The following is a 26,695-nucleotide window of genomic DNA, read 5'->3' on the forward strand; positions in this document are numbered from 1 at the left end:
CAGAGCACGGAGAATGTGAATGCTAGATCGGTTGAAACTGATTTACAAACGGCAGCCACATTAATGAGAAAGAACAGTCACAGGAAGGGCAGTGAAGACTCACCAAGAGGACAAGCTTCCAAGAGATGGGCCAAAGCATCTCAGACACTACCAAACCTTAGCTATCCTTGCATCGACCATGCCTAATATGTTAATGTTAGATTTTCATTACACAGTTTTAATAAAACATTTTACTTATGTGTGTACAATACAGGATACACTAATCTTGAGAATATAGTTAACATAAATATGTTAAACATGGAGCATGCTATGGTTTATGTATGATGAAGCTTTTGATCCCACGGTTCTCGTCTCCAACAAACCAATGCGCTATTATCAGCATGCCAATTTTAATAGCACCTTAAAGATGAAAGTTTTGGTCTGTGTCAGGACTGCCAGGTGATTCAAAACAAAATGACAGCGTTAGAAATCAACTTCATGGAATCTTAGCAATAAATAATGAAGACATTTAACGCACAGAATGCATTTTCATCTGTAACACTACAGTGACAGTAAAAACATTATAAAGAACGCTTGCTCTTCTACCACGGTTATGCGAATCCATCCTCATTGCAGCTTTTGTTAATATACATGAGTAAACTATCTTGTACCAATGTTTATGTCTATAGGGATGCTTACATATTCAATTTTCTCCTAAAAGATTAAAGTTTAAAATAAACTACAGTACCATTTTAGTATTTTATGGACAAGTTGAATAACCTTCCTCTCAAGTAGAATAGCGAGGCTGATTTGCCAATGTCTATTTAAAGAGATGGATGTTTTTAATTCCACCAGGCTGAATTGCAAAGGAGCCCAGAGATAAGCGGCATGCGGTTTTCAGGTATGTGACAGAACGACCATTAAGCACCCTTTGCTCTCTTAACTATGGGAGTCCTTATCTGATCCTCACAGAGGTTGGGCCAGGCCTGGTAATTATACTCTCTAAACTATATCTTTATTGCAGGCTAAATCTCTGTTTGTGTCTCTTTGTGTTTGAGGTCTGTACTTATTTATTCTCTCAAACAGATTGCCCAACAGGAAGCAGAAAGCTCAAGTTCTTTACAGCTGAGAGATCCTTGCCTGGAAAGAAGACACCAGTTTTCTCCAGAACCAGCAGATGGTTACACCCCTAGAAGTTTCCAAAGAGAAGTCACCTCTACCATGGAGGATTTCTCTAACAAATGGGAAGACACATGGAGAAAGAAGAAGACAAGGCAAAGGCAACCTATTTATGTACTTTGTTCTTGATGTCATCAAAATAGCCCAAGTCACAAAATAAGTCACTAAAGCAGGGATAAGTCAGAAACCAAGAGAGAGATGAACATAATAAATGGCACTGGAGAACAAAGTAACTTCACCTTTAAATTGGAAGCTTGGGATTTTAGCATTTGTGTTGGTTCATCTTCATTGCCATTCGTGGATTCAGAATCACCCAGAAGACACACCCCTGAGGGTACCTAAGAGAACATTTCCAAAGGGACTAAAGGGAGAAAGGAAGGGCTACCCTGAATGTGGATGATACCAATCTATACATCATCAGTACTGACTGAGTAAAAATGAACAGACCTGGCTGGCTCTATTCTATTCTTCCTGCTGTTCTCAGATGCGAGGAGTCCCACGTGCATGCTAGAGCTACCACACACTCTGCACACCTTCCCTGCCATGGCAGATGGTACCCTCTTAACTAGGAGCCAAAAGAATTATTTCTTCAGCAATGTTGCTTTCTGCCAGCAATTTGATTACAGAGACAAGAAAGTAACTAGTAACAGCATTTCAGTAGAAGTAATTTTATTTCTGCTATGTTTTCCACACCCGTATAGCAACAGCTAGCAGGAACTAAGGGAAAAAATAAAGTATCACTTTAAAAACGTCCAAATAATCACCTGCTAGGGCATCTACGCTTCAAAGTAAAATAATTTAAACTAAGAAGAACATATATCTTTCAGGCAGCTAGAAACACATTTCTGACAGTTATCAATTTTGCAATATGACAACCTTTTTGATTTCCATTTTTTCATTTCACTCTATTTTCTTTGATGTCATTCAAAATTGGGCAATGCTTTAGGCACCTGGGGAGCATAGACCCTATTAGAGATCCCAGTTCAATTATCAACTCCATTGGCGAAAGTTCTGAAATCTAAGAACATATTCAGTAAATTATATCACTTTCTACATAAGGCTAGTGTGAATATAAAAAAACAATTCCTGGTTTAATGGGTTTTAGTGCATAATACAATCCAATAAAATATAATGCCTATTATTATTTCCGAAATATAAGTTTGTAAAAAATTTATCCTATGATATAATTAATGATCTATTATGATATTAAAAACAAAACCCACAATCACCTTATGGTACATTTCTTTGATTCCCTGAACATTGGCGGAAAATGCAAAAGGAAGAGTTCCAGGCAAGTCCAACCTCAGCTTCCAAGAGAGACTTGGCAAAGGGTCTCAGTGGTAGAAGAAGCTAGTGGTAGAAATGCGTCGAGCATGTGCAAGGACCTAGAGCCAATCCCAGCACTACCAAACCAAAGAGTAAGAAGAATAGTGGGAGAAAACAGAACTGAGCAGATACAATGTGAACACTGTATCTGAGGACATGTCTATTATTGTAAAAGAGAACGGGACAAAATAATGTCATCAGTGAAAGAACGGCACACTTCCAGTAAATCCGTTTCAAACCCTAAAGCTAGGGCGTGTCTAGTGAAGATCTGAATTTGAGAGGGACCAAAGCTCATGTTTTTCACATAACAAGTTCTCAAGTCCCTGACCATTTCAATTCTTTTTCCATCTGTAAGAAGTATGGATCTGTTGTGATTACACACACCAGTAATCTCAGCATTCAAAATGCCAATGCGGGGTGACAGCTGGTTAAAGTAAAGCCAGGACTACATAATAAGACAATGCATCAAAAATAAAATAAATTACAAAGCCATATGCATTGCATTTCTTCCCATCCAGTGTAAACGCCACAGCTCTGCAGGGGCCCAGTTTACATCTTTTGTTACTCTTCTTCAAGGCTAAATTAAAGGAATTGAGACTAGTGAATCATACTAAGTTTTTGATATGAGATTTCCCTCTGTATGCTGTGATTACCATTAAGGAATAAAGAAACTGCTTTGGGCATATAGCAGGGCAGAACTTAGCTAGGCAGGGAAAACTAAACTGAATGCTGGGAGAAAGAAGGGCAGAGTCAGAAAGAAGCCATGTATTCCCCCCAGAGACAGACGCCAGAACTTTAGCTGGTAAGCCACAGTGACATGGTGATACACTGATTAATAGAAATGGGTTAAATTAAGATGTAACAGTTAGTCAATAAGAAGATAGAGCTAATGGGCCAAGCAGTGATTTAATTAATACAGTTTCTGTGTTGTTATTTGGGGGGTGAACAGCCGAGAACCAACAAACAGCCTTCCTTCAACAAGGATTTGTTGAATAGATTATTGTTAGTTGAATGGGAAAAAAATGATGAGATGAATAAATGAATTAAACTGTCATTTAATAGGGGACATCTTCAAAATAATGAAATAACAGAAGAAATAAAAATTTAGTAAAAAGTACCTAAGTTACTATCCACAACTTACACGCTGTGGTTGTGGAGGCAAAGGACAGCTGAGTGCCATAGTCTGTACATGGCTTCACATCCAGACAGTGAGCTGCTGAGGCCAGAGGATGCCAGAGTCACAATCATTGGCCGAGCCAGGGCAAGCCACATTCCACAGAATACACTGTGGCAAGTGACCGCGATCGTAGGTTAGAATGATTTTGTTTCATAAATGTGTGGCTTCCATTGGTGCATTTCTGCTTGGTTTATAGAAGATGTATGGGAAAGAGTTTGGGAACAGTTACATTAGAGGATGCCACCATCCGGAAGTAGAGTCTCAAAGAGGAGAAATTACTCAATCTAAATCCACTCAGCTTTTGTGGTTCCATGGAAATCTTAAGATAGTTCTCCTATTTCTGGAAAGAACAAGATGGAGGCTTTGATTAGGATTGCACTGAATTTGTAATCAAATTTTGGTGAAGTGACCATTTTCACTATATTAAATCTACCAATCCATGAGGATGAGATGTCTATTCTCTAGAATATTCACATATCTCTTTCTTTAATGGGTTAAAGCTTTCATTGTGTGGGTAGGAGGTGAGAAGAATCTGAAAGGAGATAGGGGAAGGAAACATGATCAGACTGTATTGTATGAAAACATTTATTTTCAACAAAAACAAAAAACCCTACTAAAATTGTTTCCACTGTATTGGCCAATCACTCCCATGGCTAAGCTGATTCCTAGATATTTTCTTTTGTTTGAGGCTACTGTGAATGGAGTGTACCATGCTCTCTTTCTTCATAGGTTGATTGTTGAGGTAGATAAAATCTATTGATCTGTGCAAGTTAATTCTCTATCTTGCTCCATTATTCAATGTGTTTGCCATTTCTAGACATTTTGTAGAGATTTTGGAGATCTCTATGCTGTATGCAAATAGGGATAGCTTGACTTCTTTTTCCAATTTGGATCCCTTTCATTTCTTTCTCTTCTACACTCACAATATTAGAAAGGAGTAGGGGTAGAGAATCGCCCTGTCTCATTCCTGACTTCAGTGGGATTGCTTCAAGACTTGCTCCATTTAGGATGCTGCTGCTGTGGGTTTCTTGTGCATAGCTTTCAGTATGTTGAAGTATGCTCCCTCTTGTCCTACTTTCTCCAGGACTCTAATCATGAAGGAATGTTGGATTTTGTTAAAGGGTTTTTCCTGCATCAATGGAGACAATCATGTGATTTTTTTTCCTTTGAAGTTTATTTATGTTGTTTATTATATTTATTGACCTGCATGTGTTAAACCATTCCTACAGTTCAGGAATCAGGTAGATCAACTTGGTCATAGTGTATAATGTTTTTTACATATGTCAGTATTTTGTTTGCAAGTATTTTGTTGAGTTTTTCTGAGTCTATGTTCACCACAGTTATGGGCCTGCAGCTTCTTTTTGTTGCTGTTTCTTCGCCAGATTTGGATACTAGAGTGTTAGAGGCTTTCTTTCTGTTTGTCATCATCTTTTTCTTTTCTTCCTTCCCCTCCTTTTTTCTTGTTTAAAATGGATTGACTGACTGTATATCTTCTTTAAATGCCTAGTAGAATTCTGCTGTAAGTCCATCTGGCCCTGGACTATTTCCTTTTTTAAGCTGAAAAGGTTTTATTGCGCTTTCAATCTCCTCATTAGGTCTGTTTAGACTGTTGACTTCTTGATTTAATTTTGATGGTTTGGATGAATCTAGGAATGCATTCATTTCTTTTAGGCTTTCCAACTTAATACAGTACAAGTTTTTAAATATTCCCTTAATTAATATACATTATTCTGAATCGCTCAAAGACTCAACATTCTGACACCCTCTTCTATTCCATAGATACTAGCTTAGCCATGTTCACTGCTGCACCATTCATAATGTTTAAGAAATGGAAACAACATAAATGTCCCTCAACCGACAAACAGATAATGAAAATGTATTGCCTATATATTATGGAACACTATTCAGCTCTAAAGAAAAACGAAGTTATGAAATTTGTAGGTAAATAGGTGGAACTAGAAAAGATTATACTTAGTGACAAACAATAAATGTTGTCTCTCATCTGAGACTCCCAGCTCCAAGTCTTCAGATGTAAATACATATTCTGGAGTAACTGCAGAAATTAGGAAGATAAGAGGAGCCATTTTAGGGTGGGGTATCAATAGAGACTGGAATAGCAAGGAACAAGAGATCTGAAAGGGAAATGAAAAGAACAGGGACCCTTTAATTAGGGACATGGAGGGAAAAAAAACAGGGAGGACGGTAAAATAAATGTACATATATTGGTGTATAAATAAATGTACATATTTTAAATGGAAATTCCCACCTAGGCTGACAATGCCAAGAACCACAGAACATCTAACAAAATCTCAATACCAACCATGAGAAGTCCTCTTCTGAGTTGTTCATCAGGGTTTTCCAGTGTTTCCCAAAACGCTGTAGGCTGCTAATAGTACACTTGGTTGCCCTACAGAAGTAAAGGCAAGTGCCCATAGCTGAAGATACAAAGTACTTCAGGCACAGTGCCCAAAGGCCCTGAAGGACCTCCTCCCAGAGGACTAGCTTTCATGGAAAGAGGAGGAGGCATGTCATCTCCAAAGGAGGGAAGGACTGTTGGTTAACAGTCCCATGCTTCTATGATGCCTGTGTAATACAACGACGGCCAAGCATCATACAGTAACACGGATGGTGCGGCCGTGGCACGTAAGCCTTGGTGCTATTAACAGTTGTCTAATTGGACCTTAGACCCCCTCAACAGGGGCTTACAGAGACTAAACTGCCAACCAGAGAACGTGCGTGATTGGGTCGAGAAAAAATTAATTAATTAAAAAGACCTATTCAGCAAGAGAGAAATCATGCGTAGGTCTGGTAACTCGACCAAATTCCCCAGGCCAGGGAAATCTTGAAGGAGAACCTACAATCACCATTTACTAAACCTACAGTATAATCCCTGACAACATTCTAAATATTTATCCTCACACCCACCCCTTCATCAAAGAAACTTCTCTTTGCGACAGATGGAAATCATTAAAGAAAATCACAACCAATCAAAATGTGGAGTGACGAAGGATAGTCCCAAGGGATACATCTACAATGCAACTCCTATAGCTAAAGGTCCCCGATCATTGAAGAAGAGAGAGTGGGAAGACTGTAAGACTCGGAGGATTGGGAGTTTTCTCTGAAGCCATGTCTCCTGGGAATGGTACAAGCTACAGCCATAAAGGAGTCCCAGTAGACATGACTGGCTAACCATGTGCCGAATGAGGACAATACACATGCTAGCATGGACGACAGGAAGCCCAGGAAGCCTCGAGCCTACACAAATAGCTGTAAGTAACTAATCAATGCTGGGGGCAGTTGCAATTGTCTTCTCCGAGGACACGCACATCTACTAGGTATCCGATACCAAACAGTCAGCCCTGAAACACACAAAGAAGTGACATGATTCAGACTGAGTGGACGGTACTCACATATTTAGGAGTGTGCTTGCATGGAGGTAGGTATGTACATAATAACAATTGATGAAAAAAGAGATCACGAATTTAAAAGAGAACAAGGAAAGTTATATGGAAGGGTTTGGAGGAAAGAAAGGGAAGCGGGAGATGTTATAATTACATTAGAATCTGAAAAATAAAAAAAAATAAAAATGAATAAACTAGGGCTTATCAATGCATGATGGAAACACAACCCATTCATCTGGTCTCTACAACTCTCTGAACGGCAACATCTCTGTCCTAACCAGATCTCTGGAATAATAAATTCACAGGAAAAGTCTTCTTAAAAATTCTCTGTGGTTTTAAATACAAACAACAAATATTTAGTGTATGGGTTACTACAACAGATGATGCGCCACACAACTGCAGCTTTCTGGAATGCTTTCTTTTGCTAGAAATAAAAACAGGAAAGGTTTTCCCTCCGTATAATCCCTGGCAAGTTCTCACTTGGCTTGTTGGATAGTTTCAGCTATAGAGCTCTCTCTCTAAAAAGAGAAACTGAGCTGACTGAGCGTAGGATTATGGGGGCTGTGGGAGTACTAGACAGTCCCGTCTGGCTGGGCAGGCAATGGCAATCAGAGCATGGTGCCTCTACCCGTCCAGGAACTCTGTGTCAAACAGGACATTCTCCTCCATAGAAATTAAGACACAATGGCCCTTTCCTGATAGGTCTCTCCATGCCTCGTTTCTCATCCTCCCTCAGGAAATACACACTCTAACTGAAGGAATTCAAATGTTGACTCTGGGTGTTGCTCCAGATGCACCGAGCTGTTCTGTGATACTATCCCTTGGTAACAAAGTGAAATTTTCCTTAGGGAGGAAGTTACATCTGAGTTGCATTGTTGTCTCCTCACATCAGACTGACTTGGGGCTGGGGGCGCTGCCCTGTGGATTCAGCACCTGCAGCCTTCAAGGGACACAGAAAGCCTACATCCTGTCAGAGACCATGATGCTCAATGAACACTAACTAGCTCTTACTGAATTGCTCACCAAGTCACTGTCACTGTCATTGGGTAATAAAGGAGCGTGAGAGAATCAGAACCAGAAGGTTTTAGTAGGCTTCTAGTAGGAAAAGGAAGGTGCTTCACAACTAGAAACTAGACCAGTCATTTTTAAGGTCTTTACTCAATACCACTTTGCTGCAGAAAGAGGGCTGGCAAGTTAGTTCCTGGGAATAAAATGCACTACGAAGAACGTATTTTAATTGCTCATCATGGGTCCAGCTTTGAACCAGATACTTTCTACAGGTTGGCTCATTTAATCCTTTCAAATACATTGAAATCTGAGTTTAATGATCCTCATATTTCAGACAAGAAAACTGGGCTCAGTGAAATGAGCTTGTATGAAGTTGTGTCGTTAGTTAAAAGGACTGGCATAGTGAATCATACTTGTGCAGAGACGTGACATTTTCCACAGGGGAACACAGAGACAGTGCCTTGTGCCAAGAATCTGCTGGCCTACCTCTAATGAACATCTCAAATTTTTATTATTTCAAATACTTGGGTCAATTTTTTTCTTACTTATAGAAGATACTCAATCATCTTAAGTATCACACAACCAAATTATAGCTTAGTTACTCTAAACATTCTATTTCAAATCCTAGTATGTTCCAGTAATGTTCCTATTTCCAAAAACTCCAGAGTCCAAATTTCCATTTGGCCTATGTCATCCCCAATAACTAATCACCAATCATCAAGAAAGCAGCCATTACCCACTGAAACTATTCAGATACTGGGCTTAGGACTATGAGAGATACAAAAATACATAAATTAATTTATTATGGAAGGAGCTTAACATCTAGTGGTATTCACACATGTAAGTCATAAAATAAACGATCCAGTTAAATACAAATGGAATTAAAAGGAGAGTAGGCTCTCAGCTAAAAGGGCCATAAATGTTTCATGTGAGAGGTAGTATTTGTCTGGACTCTAAAATACATATTTTAAAAGAAATGTTTGCTCGTGGTAATGTAAACCACATAGAAGAATGGGTAGGGAGAAAGAGATACAATTTTAACACCTCTTGGCATGGTCTGGAAAAAAAATCAGCTGCTATAATTTGTCAAAAAAAAAAGGACTGTAAATACATGAAGAGCAGAGAAACAAGTAAGGAAGACAGAATGGCCAGTGGTGAAGTCCTAGCCAGCAGGGTGTCTTCTGCGAAGAAGTTTAATACAAAGGACTGATTAAGAAGTAGGGCTGCTTCATTACCTCCAATAATTCTCTTAATTCTCTATTAGGTTTCTGTCTGATTGACCTGTCCATTGGAGAGAGAGGTGTGTTGAAGTCTCCTACTACTAATGTGCGTGGTTTGATGTCTGCCTTGAGATCTAGTAATATTTCTTTTACATAAGTGGGTGCTTTTATATTAGGGGCATAGATATTCAGGATTGAGACGTTATCCTGATGAATTGTTCCTCTTATGAGTATAAAGTGTCCATCTCGATCTCTTCTGATTGATTTTAGTTTGAAGTCAGTTGTGTTAGAAATTAGTATGGCCACACCTGCTTTTTTCTTAGGACCATTTGCTTGAAAAACCTTTTCCCAACCCTTTACTCTGTGTAGATGCCTGTCTTTGTGGTTGAGATGTGTTTCTTGCAAACAGCAGAATGTTGGCTCCTGTTTTCGTATCCAATCTCTTAGCCTGTGCCTTTTTATAGGTGAATTGAGCCCATTAATATTAAGTGATATTAATGACCAGTGGTTGTTTACTCCAGTTATTCTTATTGTTTTTGGTAGTAGAGTTTGTGTGTCTCCCTTCTTTGAGTTGTGCTGGTGAAGGGTCGCTAGATGCCTGAGTTATTGTGGGCAGTGTTGGCAATGTTGGATTCCTTGGGTTGTGATTTTCCTTCTATTACTTTCTGTAGGGCTGGATTTGTGGCTACGTATTGTTTAAATTTGTTCTTATCCTGGAATGTCTTGTTTTCTCCATTGATAGTGCACAGTAGCTTGGCTGGGTATAGTAGTTTGGGTTTGCATCCATGGTCTCTTAGTTTCTGCAGTACCTCTATCCAGGACCTTCTGGCTTTCATGATTTCCATAGAGAAGTCAGGTGTAAGTCTGAACGGTTTACCTTTATAAGTTACTTGGCCTTTTTCCTTTGCAGCTCTTAATATTCTTTCTTTAACCTGTATATTTTGTGTTTTGATTATTATATGGCAAGGGGATGTTTTTCTTTGATCCAGTCTGTTTGGTGTTCTGTATGCTTCTTGAATATTCAAGAGAGTATCTTTCTTTATGTTGGGAAAGTTTTCTTCCATAGTTTTGTTAAAAATATTTTCTGGAGCCGGGCGGTGGTGGCGCACGCCTTTAATCCCAGCACTCGGGAGGCAGAGGCAGGTGGATCTCTGTGAGTTCGAGACCAGCCTGGTCTACAGAGCTAGTTCCAGGACAGGCTCCAAAACCACAGAGAAACCCTGTCTCGAAAAAACAAAAAACAAAAAAAAAAATATTTTCTGGGCCTTTGAGCTGTGACTCTTCTCCTTCTTCTATTCCTATTATTCTTATGTTTGGTCTTTTTATTGTGTCCCATATTTCCTGAATGTTTTGTGATGAGAATTTTTGGCTTGGCTGTTTTCTTTGATCAGTGCATTTGTTTTTTCTATGGTGTCCTCAGCATCTGAGATTCTTTCTTCTATCTCTTGTATTCTATTGATTATGCTTGTTTCTGTAGACTCTGCTCGTTGACCTAGATTTTCCATACCCAGCTGGTCCTCAGTTTGTGTTTTCTTCCTTGCTTCCATTTCAGTTTTCAATTCTTGAACTGTTTCCATTACCTGTTTGATCGTTCTTTCTTGGTTTCCCAGGGTATCATGTACGTATTTACTCATTTCTTCAAACTTTTTTTATACTTCCCATCCATTTCTATAATGGTGTTTTTTTACATGTTGTTTAAGGGACTCTATTGCTTTCATAAAGTCAATTTTTTCCACTTCTTCTGTGTTAGGATGTTCAAGTCCTTCTGTTGTAAGATCATTGGGTTCTGGTGTTTTCATATTGTTTTTCAGGTTACTGGGTGAATTCTTGCCTTGGCACCTGCCCATCTCCTCCTATCGATGCGATCTAATGGGTCTTTTAAAATTCGGGATCAACCTACCCCTGGACCCAGCAATACCACTCTTGGGAATATACCCAAGAGATGCCCTATCATACAACAAAAGGATATGCTCAACTATGTTCATAGCAGCATTGTCTATAATAGCCAGAACCTGGAAACAACCTAGATGCCCTTCAATGGAAGAATGGATGAAGAAAGAATGGAATATATACATATTAGAGTACTACTCAGCAGTGAAAAACAAGGACTTCTTGAATTTTGCATGCAAATGGATGGAAATAGAAAACACTATCCTGAGTGAGGTAAGCCAGACCCAAGAAGAGGAACATGGGATAAACTCACTCATATTTGGTTTCTAGCCATAAATAAAGGATATTGAGCCTATACTTAGTGATCCTCAAGAAGCTAAATAAGAAGGTGAACCCAAGGAAAAACATATAGGCATCCTCCTGAATATTAACCTTCATCAGGCAATGAAAGGAGACAGAGACCCACATTGGAGCACCAGACAGAAATCTCAAGGTCCAAATCAGGAGCAGAAGGAGAGAGAGCATGAGCAAGGAACTCAGGACCGTGAGGGGTGCACCCACACACTGAGACAATGGGGATGTTCTATCGGGAACTCACCAAGGCCAGCTGGCCTAGGTCTGAAAAAGCCTGGGATAAAACCGGACTCGCTGAACTGAGGACTACTGAGAACTCAAGAACAATGGCAATGGGTTTTTTATCCTACTGCACGTACTGGCTTTGTGGGAGCCTAGGCAGTTTGGATGCTCACCTTACTAGACCTCGATGAAGGTGGGTGGTCCTTGGGACTTCCCACAGGGCAGGGAACCCTGATTGCTCTTTGGGCTGACAAGGGAGGGGGACTTGATTGCGGGAGGGGGAGGGAAATGGGAGGCAGTGGTGGGGAAGAGACAGAAATCTTAAATAAATAAATGGCTCAGAAGTCCAAAAAAAAAAAAAAAGAAGAAGAAGAAGAAGAAGAAGGGCTGCTGCCCGTGCCCCAGGGATATATCTGAAGGCATACTGTGCACAGCACATGCTTGGTGCTAGGACAGAGGAGTAAGGATGAGCGTGCTTTTCTGTTCTCCTGGAAGTCTTGGGAAGACTTTAGAAACATTTATCTTGCAAGGTCTACTGATATCAGCCTGTGATCCCAGGACTTGGCTGTGAGGCTGAGGCTGGCCTGGGCTCCATCGTGTAGCCCTACCTTACAGGTATGGGGGGAAAGGGAGGAGGAGGGAGGGAAGGAGGGGGGGAGGGAGGGAAGGAGGGGGGAGGGAGGGAGGGAGGGAGGGAAGAAAAGCAAAGAAACTTTGGGGGCAAGAAATACTGCTCAGAAGCTTCTGTACATTTCAGGCATAAAATGAAGTCTGGATGTTTGTCAACAGCAGAATTCATAGAAATCCAACAATCTCACTCTAACCAAATGAGGAATGAATTAAAAGCGAGACAAGGTATGCATCTTCTTCAAATTTGGGTAGTAATTAAAGGCTTTAAACAGTAACCACAGCTGATAAGTCCTAAAGAACTCAACGTGAAAGCATGGCTTCAGCAGTCTGTGAGAAGAGAGAGGACAGCTTCTTTATCACTTCAGACTCAGAACAAGAACACCTACATCTTGTCAAACGTAAAGGAACAATTTACCACAAGACACCATCAAAACGAAAAGACAAGCCACTAATGGAGTGAAGACCATTGAAATTCATAACCCCAAGAAGGAAAGCAATGTGACATCCAGAGTACCTAAATCAATGAGTTCAAATGAACAGCAGTGAGAGAGGAAAGGTTAATAGGAGAGAAACCAACCACCGTCCCAGCTAAAATGTTAATAAGAAGGAAAACCTAGCCAGCATTCCTAGCCGTCTTCGGGAACAAATTAATGCTACAATGAGATACCGTCTCACATCCACGCGATTAGCAAAACACAAAGTGCATCACCAAGGGTTGGCAAGGATGCGGAACAAAAGGACCTCTTGTGGTCTGTGGGCTGGAATATAAAGAGATGCTACCAATTCTGGTACTCAGACATAATCTGCCAAGTGTGCAAGTAAGATGCCGTCCTCTTAAAACTGTTATGGTGAGCAATGACCCTAAGGAGCTCTCCTTTGTTAGCGTAAGCAAAGAGCAACAGAATAATGAAAGCAGTCTTGTTTTTAAGCAGCATAAACTCCCATCAAGAAAATGAAACATGACATAGCCATAGACTAGAATAGTAGGGAGCAGTAAAGTCGCACAAACTGAACCTGTACATAACACATTTTGGGTTAATAAAAAAGAGCTGAAGAATGCAAAGAGCATGCCGGTATTTTTATAGAGCCTAAAATCCAGACTATGGTGTTTAGATGTATGTTAGCATATAGCAAAGCATACAAGACACAGGGAATGGTAAGGATACAAAATGGCACGTAGAGTACCCAGTAGGGGAGATGAATTTGTAAAATACACACAACACTGTGCACAGGGACTAGTTCACAACCTGGGTAGGAGGCATGAGGCATTTATTTCATTCAATGGTATTTAACTTTTTGATAATATCAAAGTCTTTAATTATAGTTTTAGTAATATGGAACTGAAAACAGTATAACTCCCACATAAGAGAAGACAGTCAAAAATTACTAGAAAAATTTATTTTCTCACATACCTATCTCCCTATACCCATTATTCAAAAAGTGTCCCAAAGATATTGGTCTAGTTCTGGGATATGGTCGTCCAAACGACCCCGTCCTCCAAGCTCTGCCTATTTATAATCTATGAATGGCTGCTCCTAGAAAGTCTACACATTCCTATTCAAGTATTAAGCCCTCTATGGTAGGTCCCTATCAGTAATATCACCATCCTCCAGAATCAAATTCATCAGCACAAGGATGAAGCTTACCCCAGAGACCAGGAACATGCGTTGCCAGATTTCTACAGACATTTTACCCAGCCTGCAAGCCATATGCTTTGATTGAATTCTTTCTAATCCATGACGCTTCTAAGACTTTCTTCCGAAGCCTCCCATAATGCTTTGATTCTTTGATAAGCCCCACAAATACAGTGAAGTTTAAAATAAATACAATAAATATGACTGGTGAGCCCGTATGTTTGAACAGTTGGTTTTATTCTATAACCCAACATGTTATTACTAATTATTCCCTTCATCTTTTTGTTTGTTTCTTTGATGGGTTTTCACTCTGTAGCCCAAGTTAGCCTGAAATTCACTGTTGTCAAGACTGACCTTGAACTCACAGCAATCCACCTACTTCAGCCTCCCAATGTTTTCTGTGTTTTAATCTTATCCTCTAGATTGCATTTTATGTTGGTCCATGATTTGAAGCATGCCTTGCACTTCTGTATTCTCCATCATAGTAAGTACCCAAGAAATAGCACACATGTTTTGATTTCCTCATTATTAGACATAATATATAGTTACCAATATCTGATAGTGACTGTGCAAATTCTGGAGGATTCTAACCAGCAAGGTAAACTACTTCAAATCACTGGCATATGCATGTGAATTCAGCTATTATAACTGAGAAGATCGGCTATATCCACATTGACCCTCATCTTTCCTTATGGACCACTCAAAGCTGAACTGTGGACCTGATATCTGATATAAAACAGTCTGCAGTTGGCATGCCAGTGTACCAGGAAGCTAGTCTACCTCCCCATAGTTTTCAAATATGCCAGAAGTCGAGGCTGTGGAGGAACAAATTAAAAAAAAAAAAACTTGAAAGTTGTTTATTGGAAAATACTTAGAAAGCTACACTCCCACTTAGTTTGAGAACTTAGATTCAAATATGATCCACAGAGGGAGCATCATGGTTTGTGCTGAGGGCCTAAACAGAATTCAGCCTTAAGAAAGTCAGCTGAAGGGCTGGAGAGATGGCTCAGCGGTTAAGAGCACTGGCTGCCCTTCCAGAGGACCTGAGTTCAATTCTCAGCAACCATATGGTGGCTCACAACCATCTGTAATGAGATCCAGCACCCTCTTCTGGTGTGTGGGCATATATGCAGGCAGAATGTTATTATTATACATAATAAATAAATAAATAAATCTTAAAAAAAGAAAGAAAAAGTCAGCTGAAGTACTGGGTTTGTCTCTCATCTCTGTGATAAGGTTCTTCCTTTAAGCCCCTATGCTAGTCTGCTTTCTGTTGCTGTGAGCAAACACTATCAGAACACCCAGTTTGGAAAGGAAAGAGTCTATCTGTCTTATAGATCCATGTCATACTCCATCACAGAGGGAAGCCAGGGCAGGAACTCAAGTAGGAACCTGGAGGCAGGTACTGAAACAGAGACCACATGGGAACACTACTTCCAGACTTCTTTCTCAGCTCACGTTCAAGTACATTTCTCATAAGTCCCAGGACCACCAGCCCAGGAGTGACACCACCCACAGTGAGCCAAGGCCACATCAGCAATTAAGGAGGTGCCACAAAGACTTGCCTAAAGGCCAATTTGCTGGAGGCCATCACCCCCCACTGAGGCACCCTCCTCCCAGGTGACTCTAGTTTGTGTCATCTTGACCCAAGACCAACTAAGGCAGAGTCCCAATGAACTTTTGCTTCTTTCCATATGCAAACCTTATACTGGCCACTGTCTCTGTTATCCCATGAGCTTCTGGTCTTCAGGGGGCTGACAAGAACAGAAACAGAAAATCACAAATTAAAATAAGGCACAGGTGGACCATGTTCTTCTCCAAGGTGGGTGGCAGGAAAGGAGATTTAAAAGGTGAGGCCAAAAGAAACAGAATGGTTTACTATTGCTAAGCTTGCTGTGCATAAGGAGGAAGAAAGAGAAATGGGAATTTTGATTGGCTCTAGAATCTTCCATTTTTCATAAAACGACTCCAGGCCCCTCACTGGAAAAATAACATTACTACGACAGTTTGGCCGCCCTGGGATCATCTGTCTCTCAAAGGTATTATCCAAGTAAGCCTAGGGCTAAACAACCCAAAATCTGATCTTGCAAGGAAAGCTATGCAAAATCAATGACAGGAACCTTCAGCATGATGGTCTCTGTACAGCTGGAACACAGCTCCATTCACTCACTCGCCTATTCAATTATCCGGCTGTTCACACAGCTGGTCCATGCTGACCGGCTACCAGGTGCCCTGCACTGTGCTGGTCATTGGTGGCATTGCTGAGCATGCTCTCTTTAGCTCTCAGGTCACAGCGTTCTGTGGGGAAGGCTGCCATCCACTCATACCGTCACCAGACAACACATCCTTATTAACTGTAAAGACCCTGAAGAGACTACAAAGCCAAAGCCGTCGAACTGTATCCAGCTGGAGACCTTCGTTAATTAAATGATCCTTCCGTTGAGGTATAAGAAAGAAGAAACCTTTGAAGAACCCATGTCCTGGGAGGAGAGGGGAAGGACTTCTCTTCACAGTTCACACCACCTCACAGGATCGCGTGCGCCCCCTCTGAACTGCCCAGGCAAGAGTTCACACAGGCGAGGTCCAGACACGGCAGGGCTTCCTGACTCCCTGGCTGTCCTCCACAACTGAAGAGGAAAGCACACCCTTGCTTGGAAAACTGAGGAAGTCTCCCTGCATCCTGGGCAAAAGAACTAGCATGGAAGGAGATGAGTGTGTGCCCTGCATTCTTCCTCGTTCCCAATGTGATGAAGCGCATCTAAGAAGGGCTGTCTGCAGAGTCCGAGACAGGACCAAAGCGTCATGTTCCTCACAAACTGCAGCGTGTGTTTCTGTAAAGAAATGTAGCAGGAAAATTCCTAGTTCTGAAATAGATTTCACAGTGAGTTCCCACTGTGAATTAAAATCAAGACAGAAAGGGTCTCCAGGGAGAGGGCCCTAACCCTCAGGTCGGAGGGGGTTAATGCTAATCTGCCTACCATGAACTCAAGTGCATTTGCCAGAGGTAGAGTTAACAGGAAAGTTACTCCAGTAGATGTTTTCAAATTAGCTTAACCCAAGCCACAGAGTAAGGCAGCAGAGTTGGCAATGTGCCCAGGGAGACCTTCCCACAAGCTGCCTGAGCGAGCCCTTTAAATGTCTCTGAACCGTGGGTGCCGAGAGATTCTGACTCAAGGTCAGGGAGATGAGGCAACCGTAGCACAACGCCTCTCTCGCCAACTGCTTAGCCATGGCGTCCACACGCACATTGCGCTGTTGAATACTGAGGAAACTTGGCAAAGTTGGGCCGCTCCGCAAGACACACTTGACAGCCTGGCTTTGTGTAGCTGCTCACGGAGCTGACAAGGAACACTGAGAAGACAGACAAATTGTCAGTGACGACAGATGAGAGTTAGAAGTGAATATGAAAATAAATGGTTTCATTTCTGGCAAATTCTAGGAAGAGGGAGGAGGGTGCGTTTACATTTTCCTTGTGTATTCAGGGCATGGCTATGTAGTTTGTAACCAACTGCAAAATACTCAGTCACATCCCAGCCACCCCGGTTAACAAGGTAGGTATCAGGCAGAGCGTCCTGTGAGCACGGGTTTTCCTCACCTGGTTAACGTCTTTCCCCGAAGTTATTAACTTCTCTCAGAGGAAGAAAATGATAAATATCAGTCAGGGAAATCTTAAGGCATTTAAGGATGCAGACTCAGCCCCAGCACCTACTACAATGAAGGCTGGGAAACCGTTGAGTCAGCATTTCTGTGCAAGACCAGCCTCATGAAAATCACCCAAGGAGCAGTGGACCTCAAAGGAAGGTCACTCGCTGTCCAAACTGCCTGACCTACACATCCATTTTTGTTGCTCTTCCTCTTAATCCCATTTGTGTGTAGGTTCGTACATCGCACGGTTGCAGAGAAGGAAGCTGTTAATATAGATTATGGAACTAAATAGATATGAGTTGAAGAAAAGGTTCTGGTATTCGCATTCACTGCCATCAGCCCTCCATGTCTGTTAAAGAGGATGGTAGATGGCTGGTCATAAACCTTCTTTTGTGGAGAATGTCTCAGGTCCTCCTCCTAGAAACAAATCTTGGGCTACTCCTGACCAGGACCAAATCTAGTAAAAGAAACCTTCACCAGCATTGAAAAATAATCAGACTGCAACATCTCCCATGATTTAAAATAATGAAGGACATCTTCAGGGGCACTATGATGATTCCTTTCTTTGAAAACATAGACCTGGAAGCACTTAGGAGTTTTCTGGGAATAGAGACAGTCCACCAATGTTCTCAGCAGCACCAAAATTTTCTGGAATGCTGGCAAAAGGCCTTCGTAAGATAACGGTCATCTGATTTTAAAAAGATTTATGTTTTTAATTGTGGATATGTGTGTATGTGCACTTGGGGGCAGAGACCAGAAGAGTCCAGAAGAGGGCACTAAAGTTCATAAATTTGGAATTAGAAACAGTTGAGAGCTGTCCCATATGGGTGGGTGCTGGGAACTAACTATAGTCCTTTGCAAAAGTTGTGGGTGTCCTTGCATTACATTTTTAAGTACACAACAGACAACATGTAATAGGCATGAATTAGAATGATGGGAGGTCTGTATTGAGTTTTTCAAGACCCTAACTAGCCTTCTTGCTTTAAGGTAAATTCTAAGGGAAAACCAACATATCAATGCAGAGAGAAAAGAAATAAAAGAATTCACGACAAAAGTCAGTTTCTAAAGAAAAGGAATCTTTGTTGTGATCCAGCTGCCCTCACTCCCCCTGACCAATAGCGGAACTTCCTTGTGGTCTGTAATTGACAAGGATGTTTGTGTTCTTTCTGGCCAGTGGTTTTCCTCAGAAGCAGCAGAGGTATAAAAGGCTTTAGCTTGGGACAAAACAAAGGTAGGTTGCTGTTCTTCCACCTGAAAAGCCACCTCCATGTCTCAATCCCGGCACCCCCGCCAGTCTCAGCATCCAGGCAGCCCAGCAGTGCGGCAAATCTTCACAGACTCCTCCAATTGGAAGCCTCCAAAATAGAAACTAATTATTTGCCCTCTGCTGAAGGTGAAAACAATTGGTGAGAATGATACCAAAGGAAAACAATGAGTTTGGGTTGATTACACCAATTTCATTATAGGAATGTTCAATGAGCAGCATTTCACTCACTTCTGCTCAACTAGAAAGTGTTATGGTGAATGAAAAGAGTGAACTCTATTTTCACAAGAGTTTCCTGAAGAAGAAAAAAAAAAGGAAAGAAAGAAATGATGGCGCTTGCCTCTACTGCACCGAAGCCAGAGTGATGGTCTGCTGTCTCTGCGCCATTAATCAAACAAGCTCCCATCTCAGGGCTGTTAATTTTATATGAAACATCAGTCTTGATGGCTGTTTGGAACAAAGGTATGCACTTAACAAGTCTAAGCGCATACAGTTCCTGTCCCTAAGTCTGGATTTAGTAAGAAATTTAAAACATCAGAATTTGGAAAGCAGAAGATGTAGGTTGTGGTATTTCTTGTGCAATATTTTGAGGTCCTCTTTCTACTCGCTTTGAATAATTGCTCGTGTGATTCATCGTGTTTTCAGTCCTGTGGAATAAAATGAATCTGGAGGGAGAAATGAGAGGTGCTGAACCATCACGGTCCCCACAGGGAAAGCTTATGTGTGTGCCATTCCCCCTCAGCACAGGGACTGGACTACGATTTGAAAAGCTTTGTCGAAAAAGTGCATCTTTTAAAATGTCTGTTAACTAGTTGGTTTTTTTTTTTTGGAAAATTCCTACAAATATACAATGTATCTTGGTCATATCCATTTCCCACCCCCACCCTATGTTGTCAGTATTTAATTTAACAGCAAAACTTATGATAACAGAAAGAGATGCAGATGTAGTTTTTAAACTTAGCCTACATCTGCAAGTGTTTTCTCATGCGAAGTTACATTTTCTCTAAAGCAGGTCACTTAGTTTAAAAAAAAAATTAACAGAATTTTAGACCTAGAACTTGGAATGAATATCTTAAAGCAATGGTCTCAGCAACTTTAAGATTTCCTGTTAAGCAACATAAAGACAACTTTCCTCTGGGCTTGTACAAACCAGAAGAGTTGCACCATTCCTTGCCTGCACATGATCTCCATCTAACTTGGAATAAACAGTATTGTAATCTACACAAAATGATTAGAACCAATCAGCGAGTTGCTCCCCGAAACTGAAATTGTGATGTAAATTACTGTTTAAAAGAACTGTTCGTTATGGTACCTCCTTTCTGATTTAAAACAAACAGAAACAGACAAACAAAAAAACTGAGGGTGGGGGGAGGTGAGCAAGACCTTTGCGTTAGGCCCTAAATGTCTTTCCTGAGTTCTAAATTCTAAGCCCTCCCCTCATCCCCGCTAGAATGACTGTCTTCTAAGAAGTCATTCGTGAAGACCACAAAAGATAAAGATCTGTCTGTAATGTGTGACTTTTATTATCCATCTTGAGATTCTGTTGTAACTTCACTTGCTAGGCCAAGAGGCGTGATCGATCCCCAGCCTGGCAGAGCTCAGAAACAATTTCTCCCCACGTCTCTCCTAGAGAGGAGTGAGACATCTCCCCTCGGTCCATAAAAGACATAACCTCTTATCCCCCACAGAGAGCAGGTCTTCCTAGCTTTGCCACCTGCAACCCCTTCCCGTCCATATGCCCTCCCGTTCTCAGACAGAAAAAAAAAAAAAAAATCCGCAGCGTTCCAGACCAGGCAAGGGGTGAGGAGACATCCAGGGCCAGCACGGCGCCCGCCTGGCACTGGAACTGAGCGTCTCTGGAGCGGGCACTCAGGCTGCATTCGCCCCTTCCCATGACCTCGGAGACAACATGAAGATGGGAACTGCTCGCCTTCCCCGGGTCCTGAATGCTAGGTCTTCATCGCCACGCGGAACCATTAAGGTCCCTCCCGCAGTTGCAGCCACCCCTCCATGAAAGTACAATTTGTTATCTGGCCCAGCCTGGAGCAAGAAGAGGTGCTCTCGCTCCTCTCCCGATTCCGACTCCAGCGCCACTCATTCGGTCCCTTGAATACAGGCTCTAACCGCCTGCGGTGCGATTCGCGGGCAGTTGGCCTCAGAGACACTCCAGTGACACCCCTACCCCGGGACCCTATCCTCTGTGTGCGTTTCTCCGTGACACTGTCTTTGTGTATCTCTGTCTTTTTTCCCTATTCCACACACGGGGAAGGGGTCGCTCTTCACAGCCAATGCCAAAAATGTCACACACAAAAAGAGTGCAACAACTTGCTTTGCAAACGACTCAGGAGCTCATGGTGAAGTCTCCTGCAGTGAGCAGCAGCAGCAGCAGCCTTCGCCTGCAAGGTGCTGAACCCCGGGTGTGAATTTGGATGGAGACATTAGAAACATAGGACCCGGGTTCTTATCCCCTCCCCTCCCCCTCCGGGGACCCAGTCTCAGTTAAAAAGCTATTCCTTCTCGAACACCCCAGGGAGCTTTGAGGATCCTATGCCCGGGGAAGGGGGACACTGGCCGCGGGGATCCCTAGGTCACCACTAGGACCAGACGTGCCCCCTGGGCAGAAGTCAGGGAATTCAGAGTGCCGGCCAATGGCCAGCAGAGGCAGCCCGCAGTCCCAAAGGATGCGCGGGCAACCGCGACCTCGCAGCGGGAGGTGAGCCGGAGCCAGGAGCCACCCAGCGCCACCGCCACTGCCGCCGCTGCCGCCGCCACCGCCGCCGCGCACGCCCCAGCCCCGCTGTGCAGCCCGGCGTTACCTTGCCGCTGCCCGCAGTTCCAGTCCGGAACTCGCTGGTGGGGTCTGTCCGTCTGTCCGTCCGTTCCACGAACCTCGGAGCTCGGGCCAGAACGGTGGTCCCGCGGCGCGGGACGTCCCTCAGCGAGGTGATGGGAAGGCGCCCAGCCAGGCGCTGCCGCTCCTGCCGCTCCCCGCCGGAGGAAGGTGTCTGCGAGGCCGTGTCCTCTCGATTGCGGCGCCCAGAGCGCAAGGCTCGCCTCTGGCGCGGAGACTGAGCGCCGGGACGCAGCGGCGGGCAGGGGCGGCGAGGCTGGGCTGGTCACCCGCCCCTGGGTGCATGTTAATACGGCGGGGAGGAGGAGTCCCGCGCTTCCTCCGCCCAACCACCGGAGCCGGCGGGCGGGCGACGACCGCGGCCCGGAGCCAGTCGCTCCCCACCCGCCCCGGCTACTACGAAGTGGCCACTGGCCTTGGCCCTGGCCCAGGCACGTGCGTCCCGGGCCGCGGGGAGGCGCAGGCGGCTCCCGGAGGGTGCGCGCTCGCTCGCTCGCTCGCTTGCTCTGCCTCCCGTGGCAAGTGCGTCCGCGCCTTCCTCAGAGCGGACTCGAGCAGCTCAGCCTGGAGCCCAGAGGCGGCCACCCGCTAGTGGGCGTGACCTATCCCTACCCTTGCGCAGCGTCTCGCGGGGTGGGGGGTGGGGAAGTAAACTTCCGCTCCCCTCTGCCCGGCGCTTGCTCCTTTTCTCTGCTTGCTATTCTAAGTACAGAAAGCAGAGCGTCGGTCCAGCCCGGAGACCCTGTCTATGGGCAAAGGGTTATTGGAAAGCTCTCCTCTCCATCCTCGAAGCCCACCCTAGGATCTCTTGAAGAAGTAACCACTTAAGAAGAGACACATTAAGTAGAAAGGCTCGGACTCACACATCACAGAGGACTTCAGATCTGACACGAACACTCAAAACTGTTCTTCCTTGGCGACTCGGTTTCTTGTCTTTACATCAAGAGCTCTTGGGCAGGTTATAAGGATTAGATAGATGATAACGTTTTTCATTCGTTCTGTTTTAATTAACGAAAAGACAATCTCTTCCTTCTGTCCTCTGACATCAGCAAAACCTCTATCCTCTACCCTTTCCTAGAATAGCTCTGAAGGTAGGGTGAACCCACCAACATCACAAAAGGACCAGAATAACCGTGTAAACAAGTTAACTGAGAAGAAATAAAAGACCAAGTCAATCACTTAAAAACGCACCACGTTGCTGTTCTACTCAATACTACACTAGGCATTAAGTGTGACACTCAGGATCAACACTAGCATGCTAAAATGGTTAATTGTGGTTAATCATCATCTTCCTGTTTACTTCCGCCCGCGAAAAGAAATGTCATGTTCACAGAGAAAGCCCTTTTGTTCTTCAGCTCCCGGGGAGAACATTCTGATGAAAAGTATATAATCTTCTTTATGTAATTGTACCCAGAAAGTTATAACATAAGATTTAGCATCTGTTTTGTGTGCTATCTAATTATAAATATTAATAGAATATTCTTTTTAAAGAAAACACTTCTAAAATGCATAGAAGTGAAAAGCAGTTTCCATAAAAATATGACTCAGATAAATAATCTCCACAATTTCACTAAGTGATTTTCCATTAAAGAGAGAAAAAAATAACTAAGCTACTAAATAGAGGTAAACTCTGAGCATTCTAACAGAGCCGCAGCAGACTCAAGAATGACCATGTGGGGATGCCGGCCCTTCAGATCTGGCTCCTTGAAGAGGCCCTATAAAAATTCTCTTAATAATTTGGAAAGGGCAACTACAGGGCTTGCATAGGCTTCTAAATATGTTGAATCCATGCATATTTTTTAAAATGATGCCAAATATTTAAGAAAATTTTCATAATTGTTAAGTTCTAACATAAATTAGATAACTTTAGTAAAGAAAAATTTTTGCTTGAAATCAAAATTCTTTCTTTTTTATTGAAAATAGTTTTTTTTCAAACAGCATATTCTATATAGCTCAGTGGTAGAGACAGTTTGCAGAAACCAAGCTTCTTATAGGAGAATAATAATATCTGTACAATCCTGCTTTTGTGAGGCTTTTCTGACTGTGATAGAAGCCAAATACGACGAATGTAAGTAAAAGTTGTTCACTGGGAAGATGATGCAAGCTTCCAGAATCAGAGAATGGGCTGTAAACAGTATTGTTAGTAAGCAGGAGCTGGGACAATGCTCACAGGGGAGGGATCAGGAAAGCTGGAGATAGTTTAGGGGTTTTTTTCATTATTATTATTATTATTATTATTATTATTATTATTACAAAGTCAAAAAGAGAGATAACCCAATGGGTTATTCTGCTCTCCTACTGCTGAACTGAGACTTTAGCATCATTGGCTTGAACATCTGAGCAGCCAGGGTCATACAGGTACTAACTGCCTGGGTGTACCATAAGGGAAGAAAACACAGATGAGGGCTCCCTGTCCACAGTCTAAGGCAGGTCCATGGACTTGCCAGTCTCTGAGACACACATGGGATTAAAAATAGATAATTCATCAAAAAAAAATCAGAGTTCCAAAGAAGGAGAATTAGATATTGAGATTGTTTTTATAAAGGGTAAGTGTCTAGTTCATTGACTGGCTTCTGAATTTACATTATATTATGTTATATATGCATATAATATATAATTTACATTATATATATTCTTACAGTCACTTTAAAGAAACATTTTATAAGGAAACGTGATAGTATTTTTGTTGTTGTTTATATGCTTGTGTTTATTTGACTTTTAAAAGATTAATATCTACCATACGAATAAATTATATGTGCAGAATCTAAGCAGTAAACAACTCAGAGCTAGTCAGCTGTACTCCTTCTGCAATCGCAGTGTGTTGATTGAATAATACATGAAAAGATGTCCAGTCCTACTCCTCGGCACCAGTCAGTGCTGCCTTCTGTGGGAGAGGGAACTTTGCAGATAAGACTCAACTAGAAACCTTGAGGCAGAAAGATTATCACCCTGCGCTCCTTTGACTCTTTGTAATGACAAGGTCCTCACCAGAGGTGGAGGTAAGGAGAGCCGAAATCAGAAGGAAAGGTGGGACTCTGCTCTTTGTATGCTCTGAAGGTGAAGAAAGACAGCCCTGAGAAAGGCAGATTCTGCCCAATAAAAAGCAGCAAGGGGGCAGCTTTCCTTAGCCACCTCCAGAGGCAGAACAGGATGTTCTCGATGTTAGCCCGTTTAACCTGATGTCAGATTTCTGTCTTCCAGACTCATAAGATGATAATTTGACACGTCTTCTAGCCAACAAGCTCACCATCATCACTAGCAATAGATAGAGACAAGTCCTAAAGACCTTTGGCCTAGGGCCATGCTCATGTTCCTGAAGATACACTACTGTTAGCGGGTTGCGTGAGAATGCTTTCACATATACGACACTTGAGAAGCTTATTCAAGGTTGGCTAAGTCCACAGACATGACGGCAAGAACAGAACATTTGAAACTATGGTCAGACTGGTTTACTGTCACAGAATTTCTCGCTTTCTGACAAAAGCAGAATGGTGGCATTCTGCCTAGTCCATGACACCCTGTAGCAGGTAAAACTAGAACTAAATAACAATGCAGCAAAGAAGAACCCAAAGGTCTATTTGAAAAGTAAACATTAAAGATGTTCACTTTTTTTGTTGTTGTTTTGTTGTTGTTGTTTTTGCGAGACAGGGTTTCTCTGTAGCTTTGGAGCCTGTCCTGGAACTAGCTATTGTAGACCAGGCTGGCCTCGAACTCACAGAGATCCGCCTGCCTCTGCCTCCCTAGTGCTGGGATTAAAGGCGTGCACCACCACCACCAAGCCACATTTACTTTAATTGGACATTCTCATATGTTTTCCTGGTTTTAAATAACATTAAAATGATGATTTCTGGATACAAATCTCCAGTCCTCACTTCTCCACTAGGTTTAAGATTTGTGAGTCCTCAAACATGCTAGAAAAAAATGTACCTGAAATTTTCAGACACCTCAGATGTAATAGATCAAAGTTAACCCATCATCTACTCCTCCCCTCCATTCAAATTTATTTCTCTTCCTGGCAATGGGTAGCACAGAGGTAAAGCCTACATCTGTGAGGTCTTTGGTTCATGACAGTAGTAAAAATAAAAAGGCTTCTTGTATTCAGCCATGGCAATACCATCCACCAAATAGCCATGGGTAGCAACAGAAACCTGTAGACTAGTTATAAGTCTGCTTTAGTCCGCAACTACTGCTGGCCTCTTCCACCATCTAAACAGGGTCTCAAATTCAACCTCTATCTCCATTTCTAGTATAGACCTATTGGGCTCCCATAATCTCCCTTCTAGGCTACTATAATATCAATTTTCAATCTCAATTACTATAATATCTCCTTTCTTTAATCTAGATTTTCCTTTTCTTCAAAAAAATGATATTAATTTTAAAATATATTAAAACTGCAACTTTGGCCATGCAATTGTACTACTTTAAGGATTTTTAATATCTATATAAAGTATAAATCTTCAGCATGATGCACAAAGTTTCCCTTGCTTCTTCCCCCTTATTTGGTCTCTGTATTCATGGTTTGTGCATTTTCCTTCATACAGAACTGCTTTCTGTAGTACCATTTATGTGATGCGCTCTTTCACACATGTGAAACTATCTCAAACCTTCCCATTGGAATGTTCTGTCTTTTCTTTGTTGAATAATATTCATTGCAAGAGTGGCTTCAACTAAGCCGCTTTCCCAAATTATTGGGTAGCATCAAATTTCGCCAATGCTGACCATGCCTCTCTCTATATATATAGATATAGATAGATAGACACATATATACGTATATATACATGTATATATATACATATATATATGAGACTATTTGAATTATTTGAGACATATATATATATATATATATATATATATATATATGTCTCAAATAGTTCAAAGTACCTGAATTATGTTTTTGAGATTCTGTCCCTATTTA

The 26,695-nt window shown here is 42.1% G+C and overlaps 1 protein-coding gene across 6 annotated transcripts in view; it reads right to left on the reverse strand.

Annotated features, from left to right (window-relative positions):
- The window catches only part of LOC121458699 (disks large-associated protein 1), a 798,580-nt gene extending 776,468 nt beyond the window's left edge, over positions 1-22,112 (reverse strand). For all 6 annotated transcript variants that reach the window (XM_041667976.1, XM_041667977.1, XM_041667979.1 and 3 more), the window contains exon 1: positions 21,746-22,112. The gene's annotated coding sequence lies outside the window, so the exon portion shown is untranslated. The remainder of the gene's footprint in view (positions 1-21,745) is intronic.
- Positions 22,113-26,695: the final 4,583 nt, after the last annotated feature.

The sequence above is a fragment of the Microtus oregoni genome, unplaced genomic scaffold (genome assembly GCF_018167655.1).
Source record: "Microtus oregoni isolate MIOR12 unplaced genomic scaffold, Mior012 000018F_ref0000195, whole genome shotgun sequence".
NCBI lineage: Eukaryota > Metazoa > Chordata > Mammalia > Rodentia > Cricetidae > Microtus > Microtus oregoni.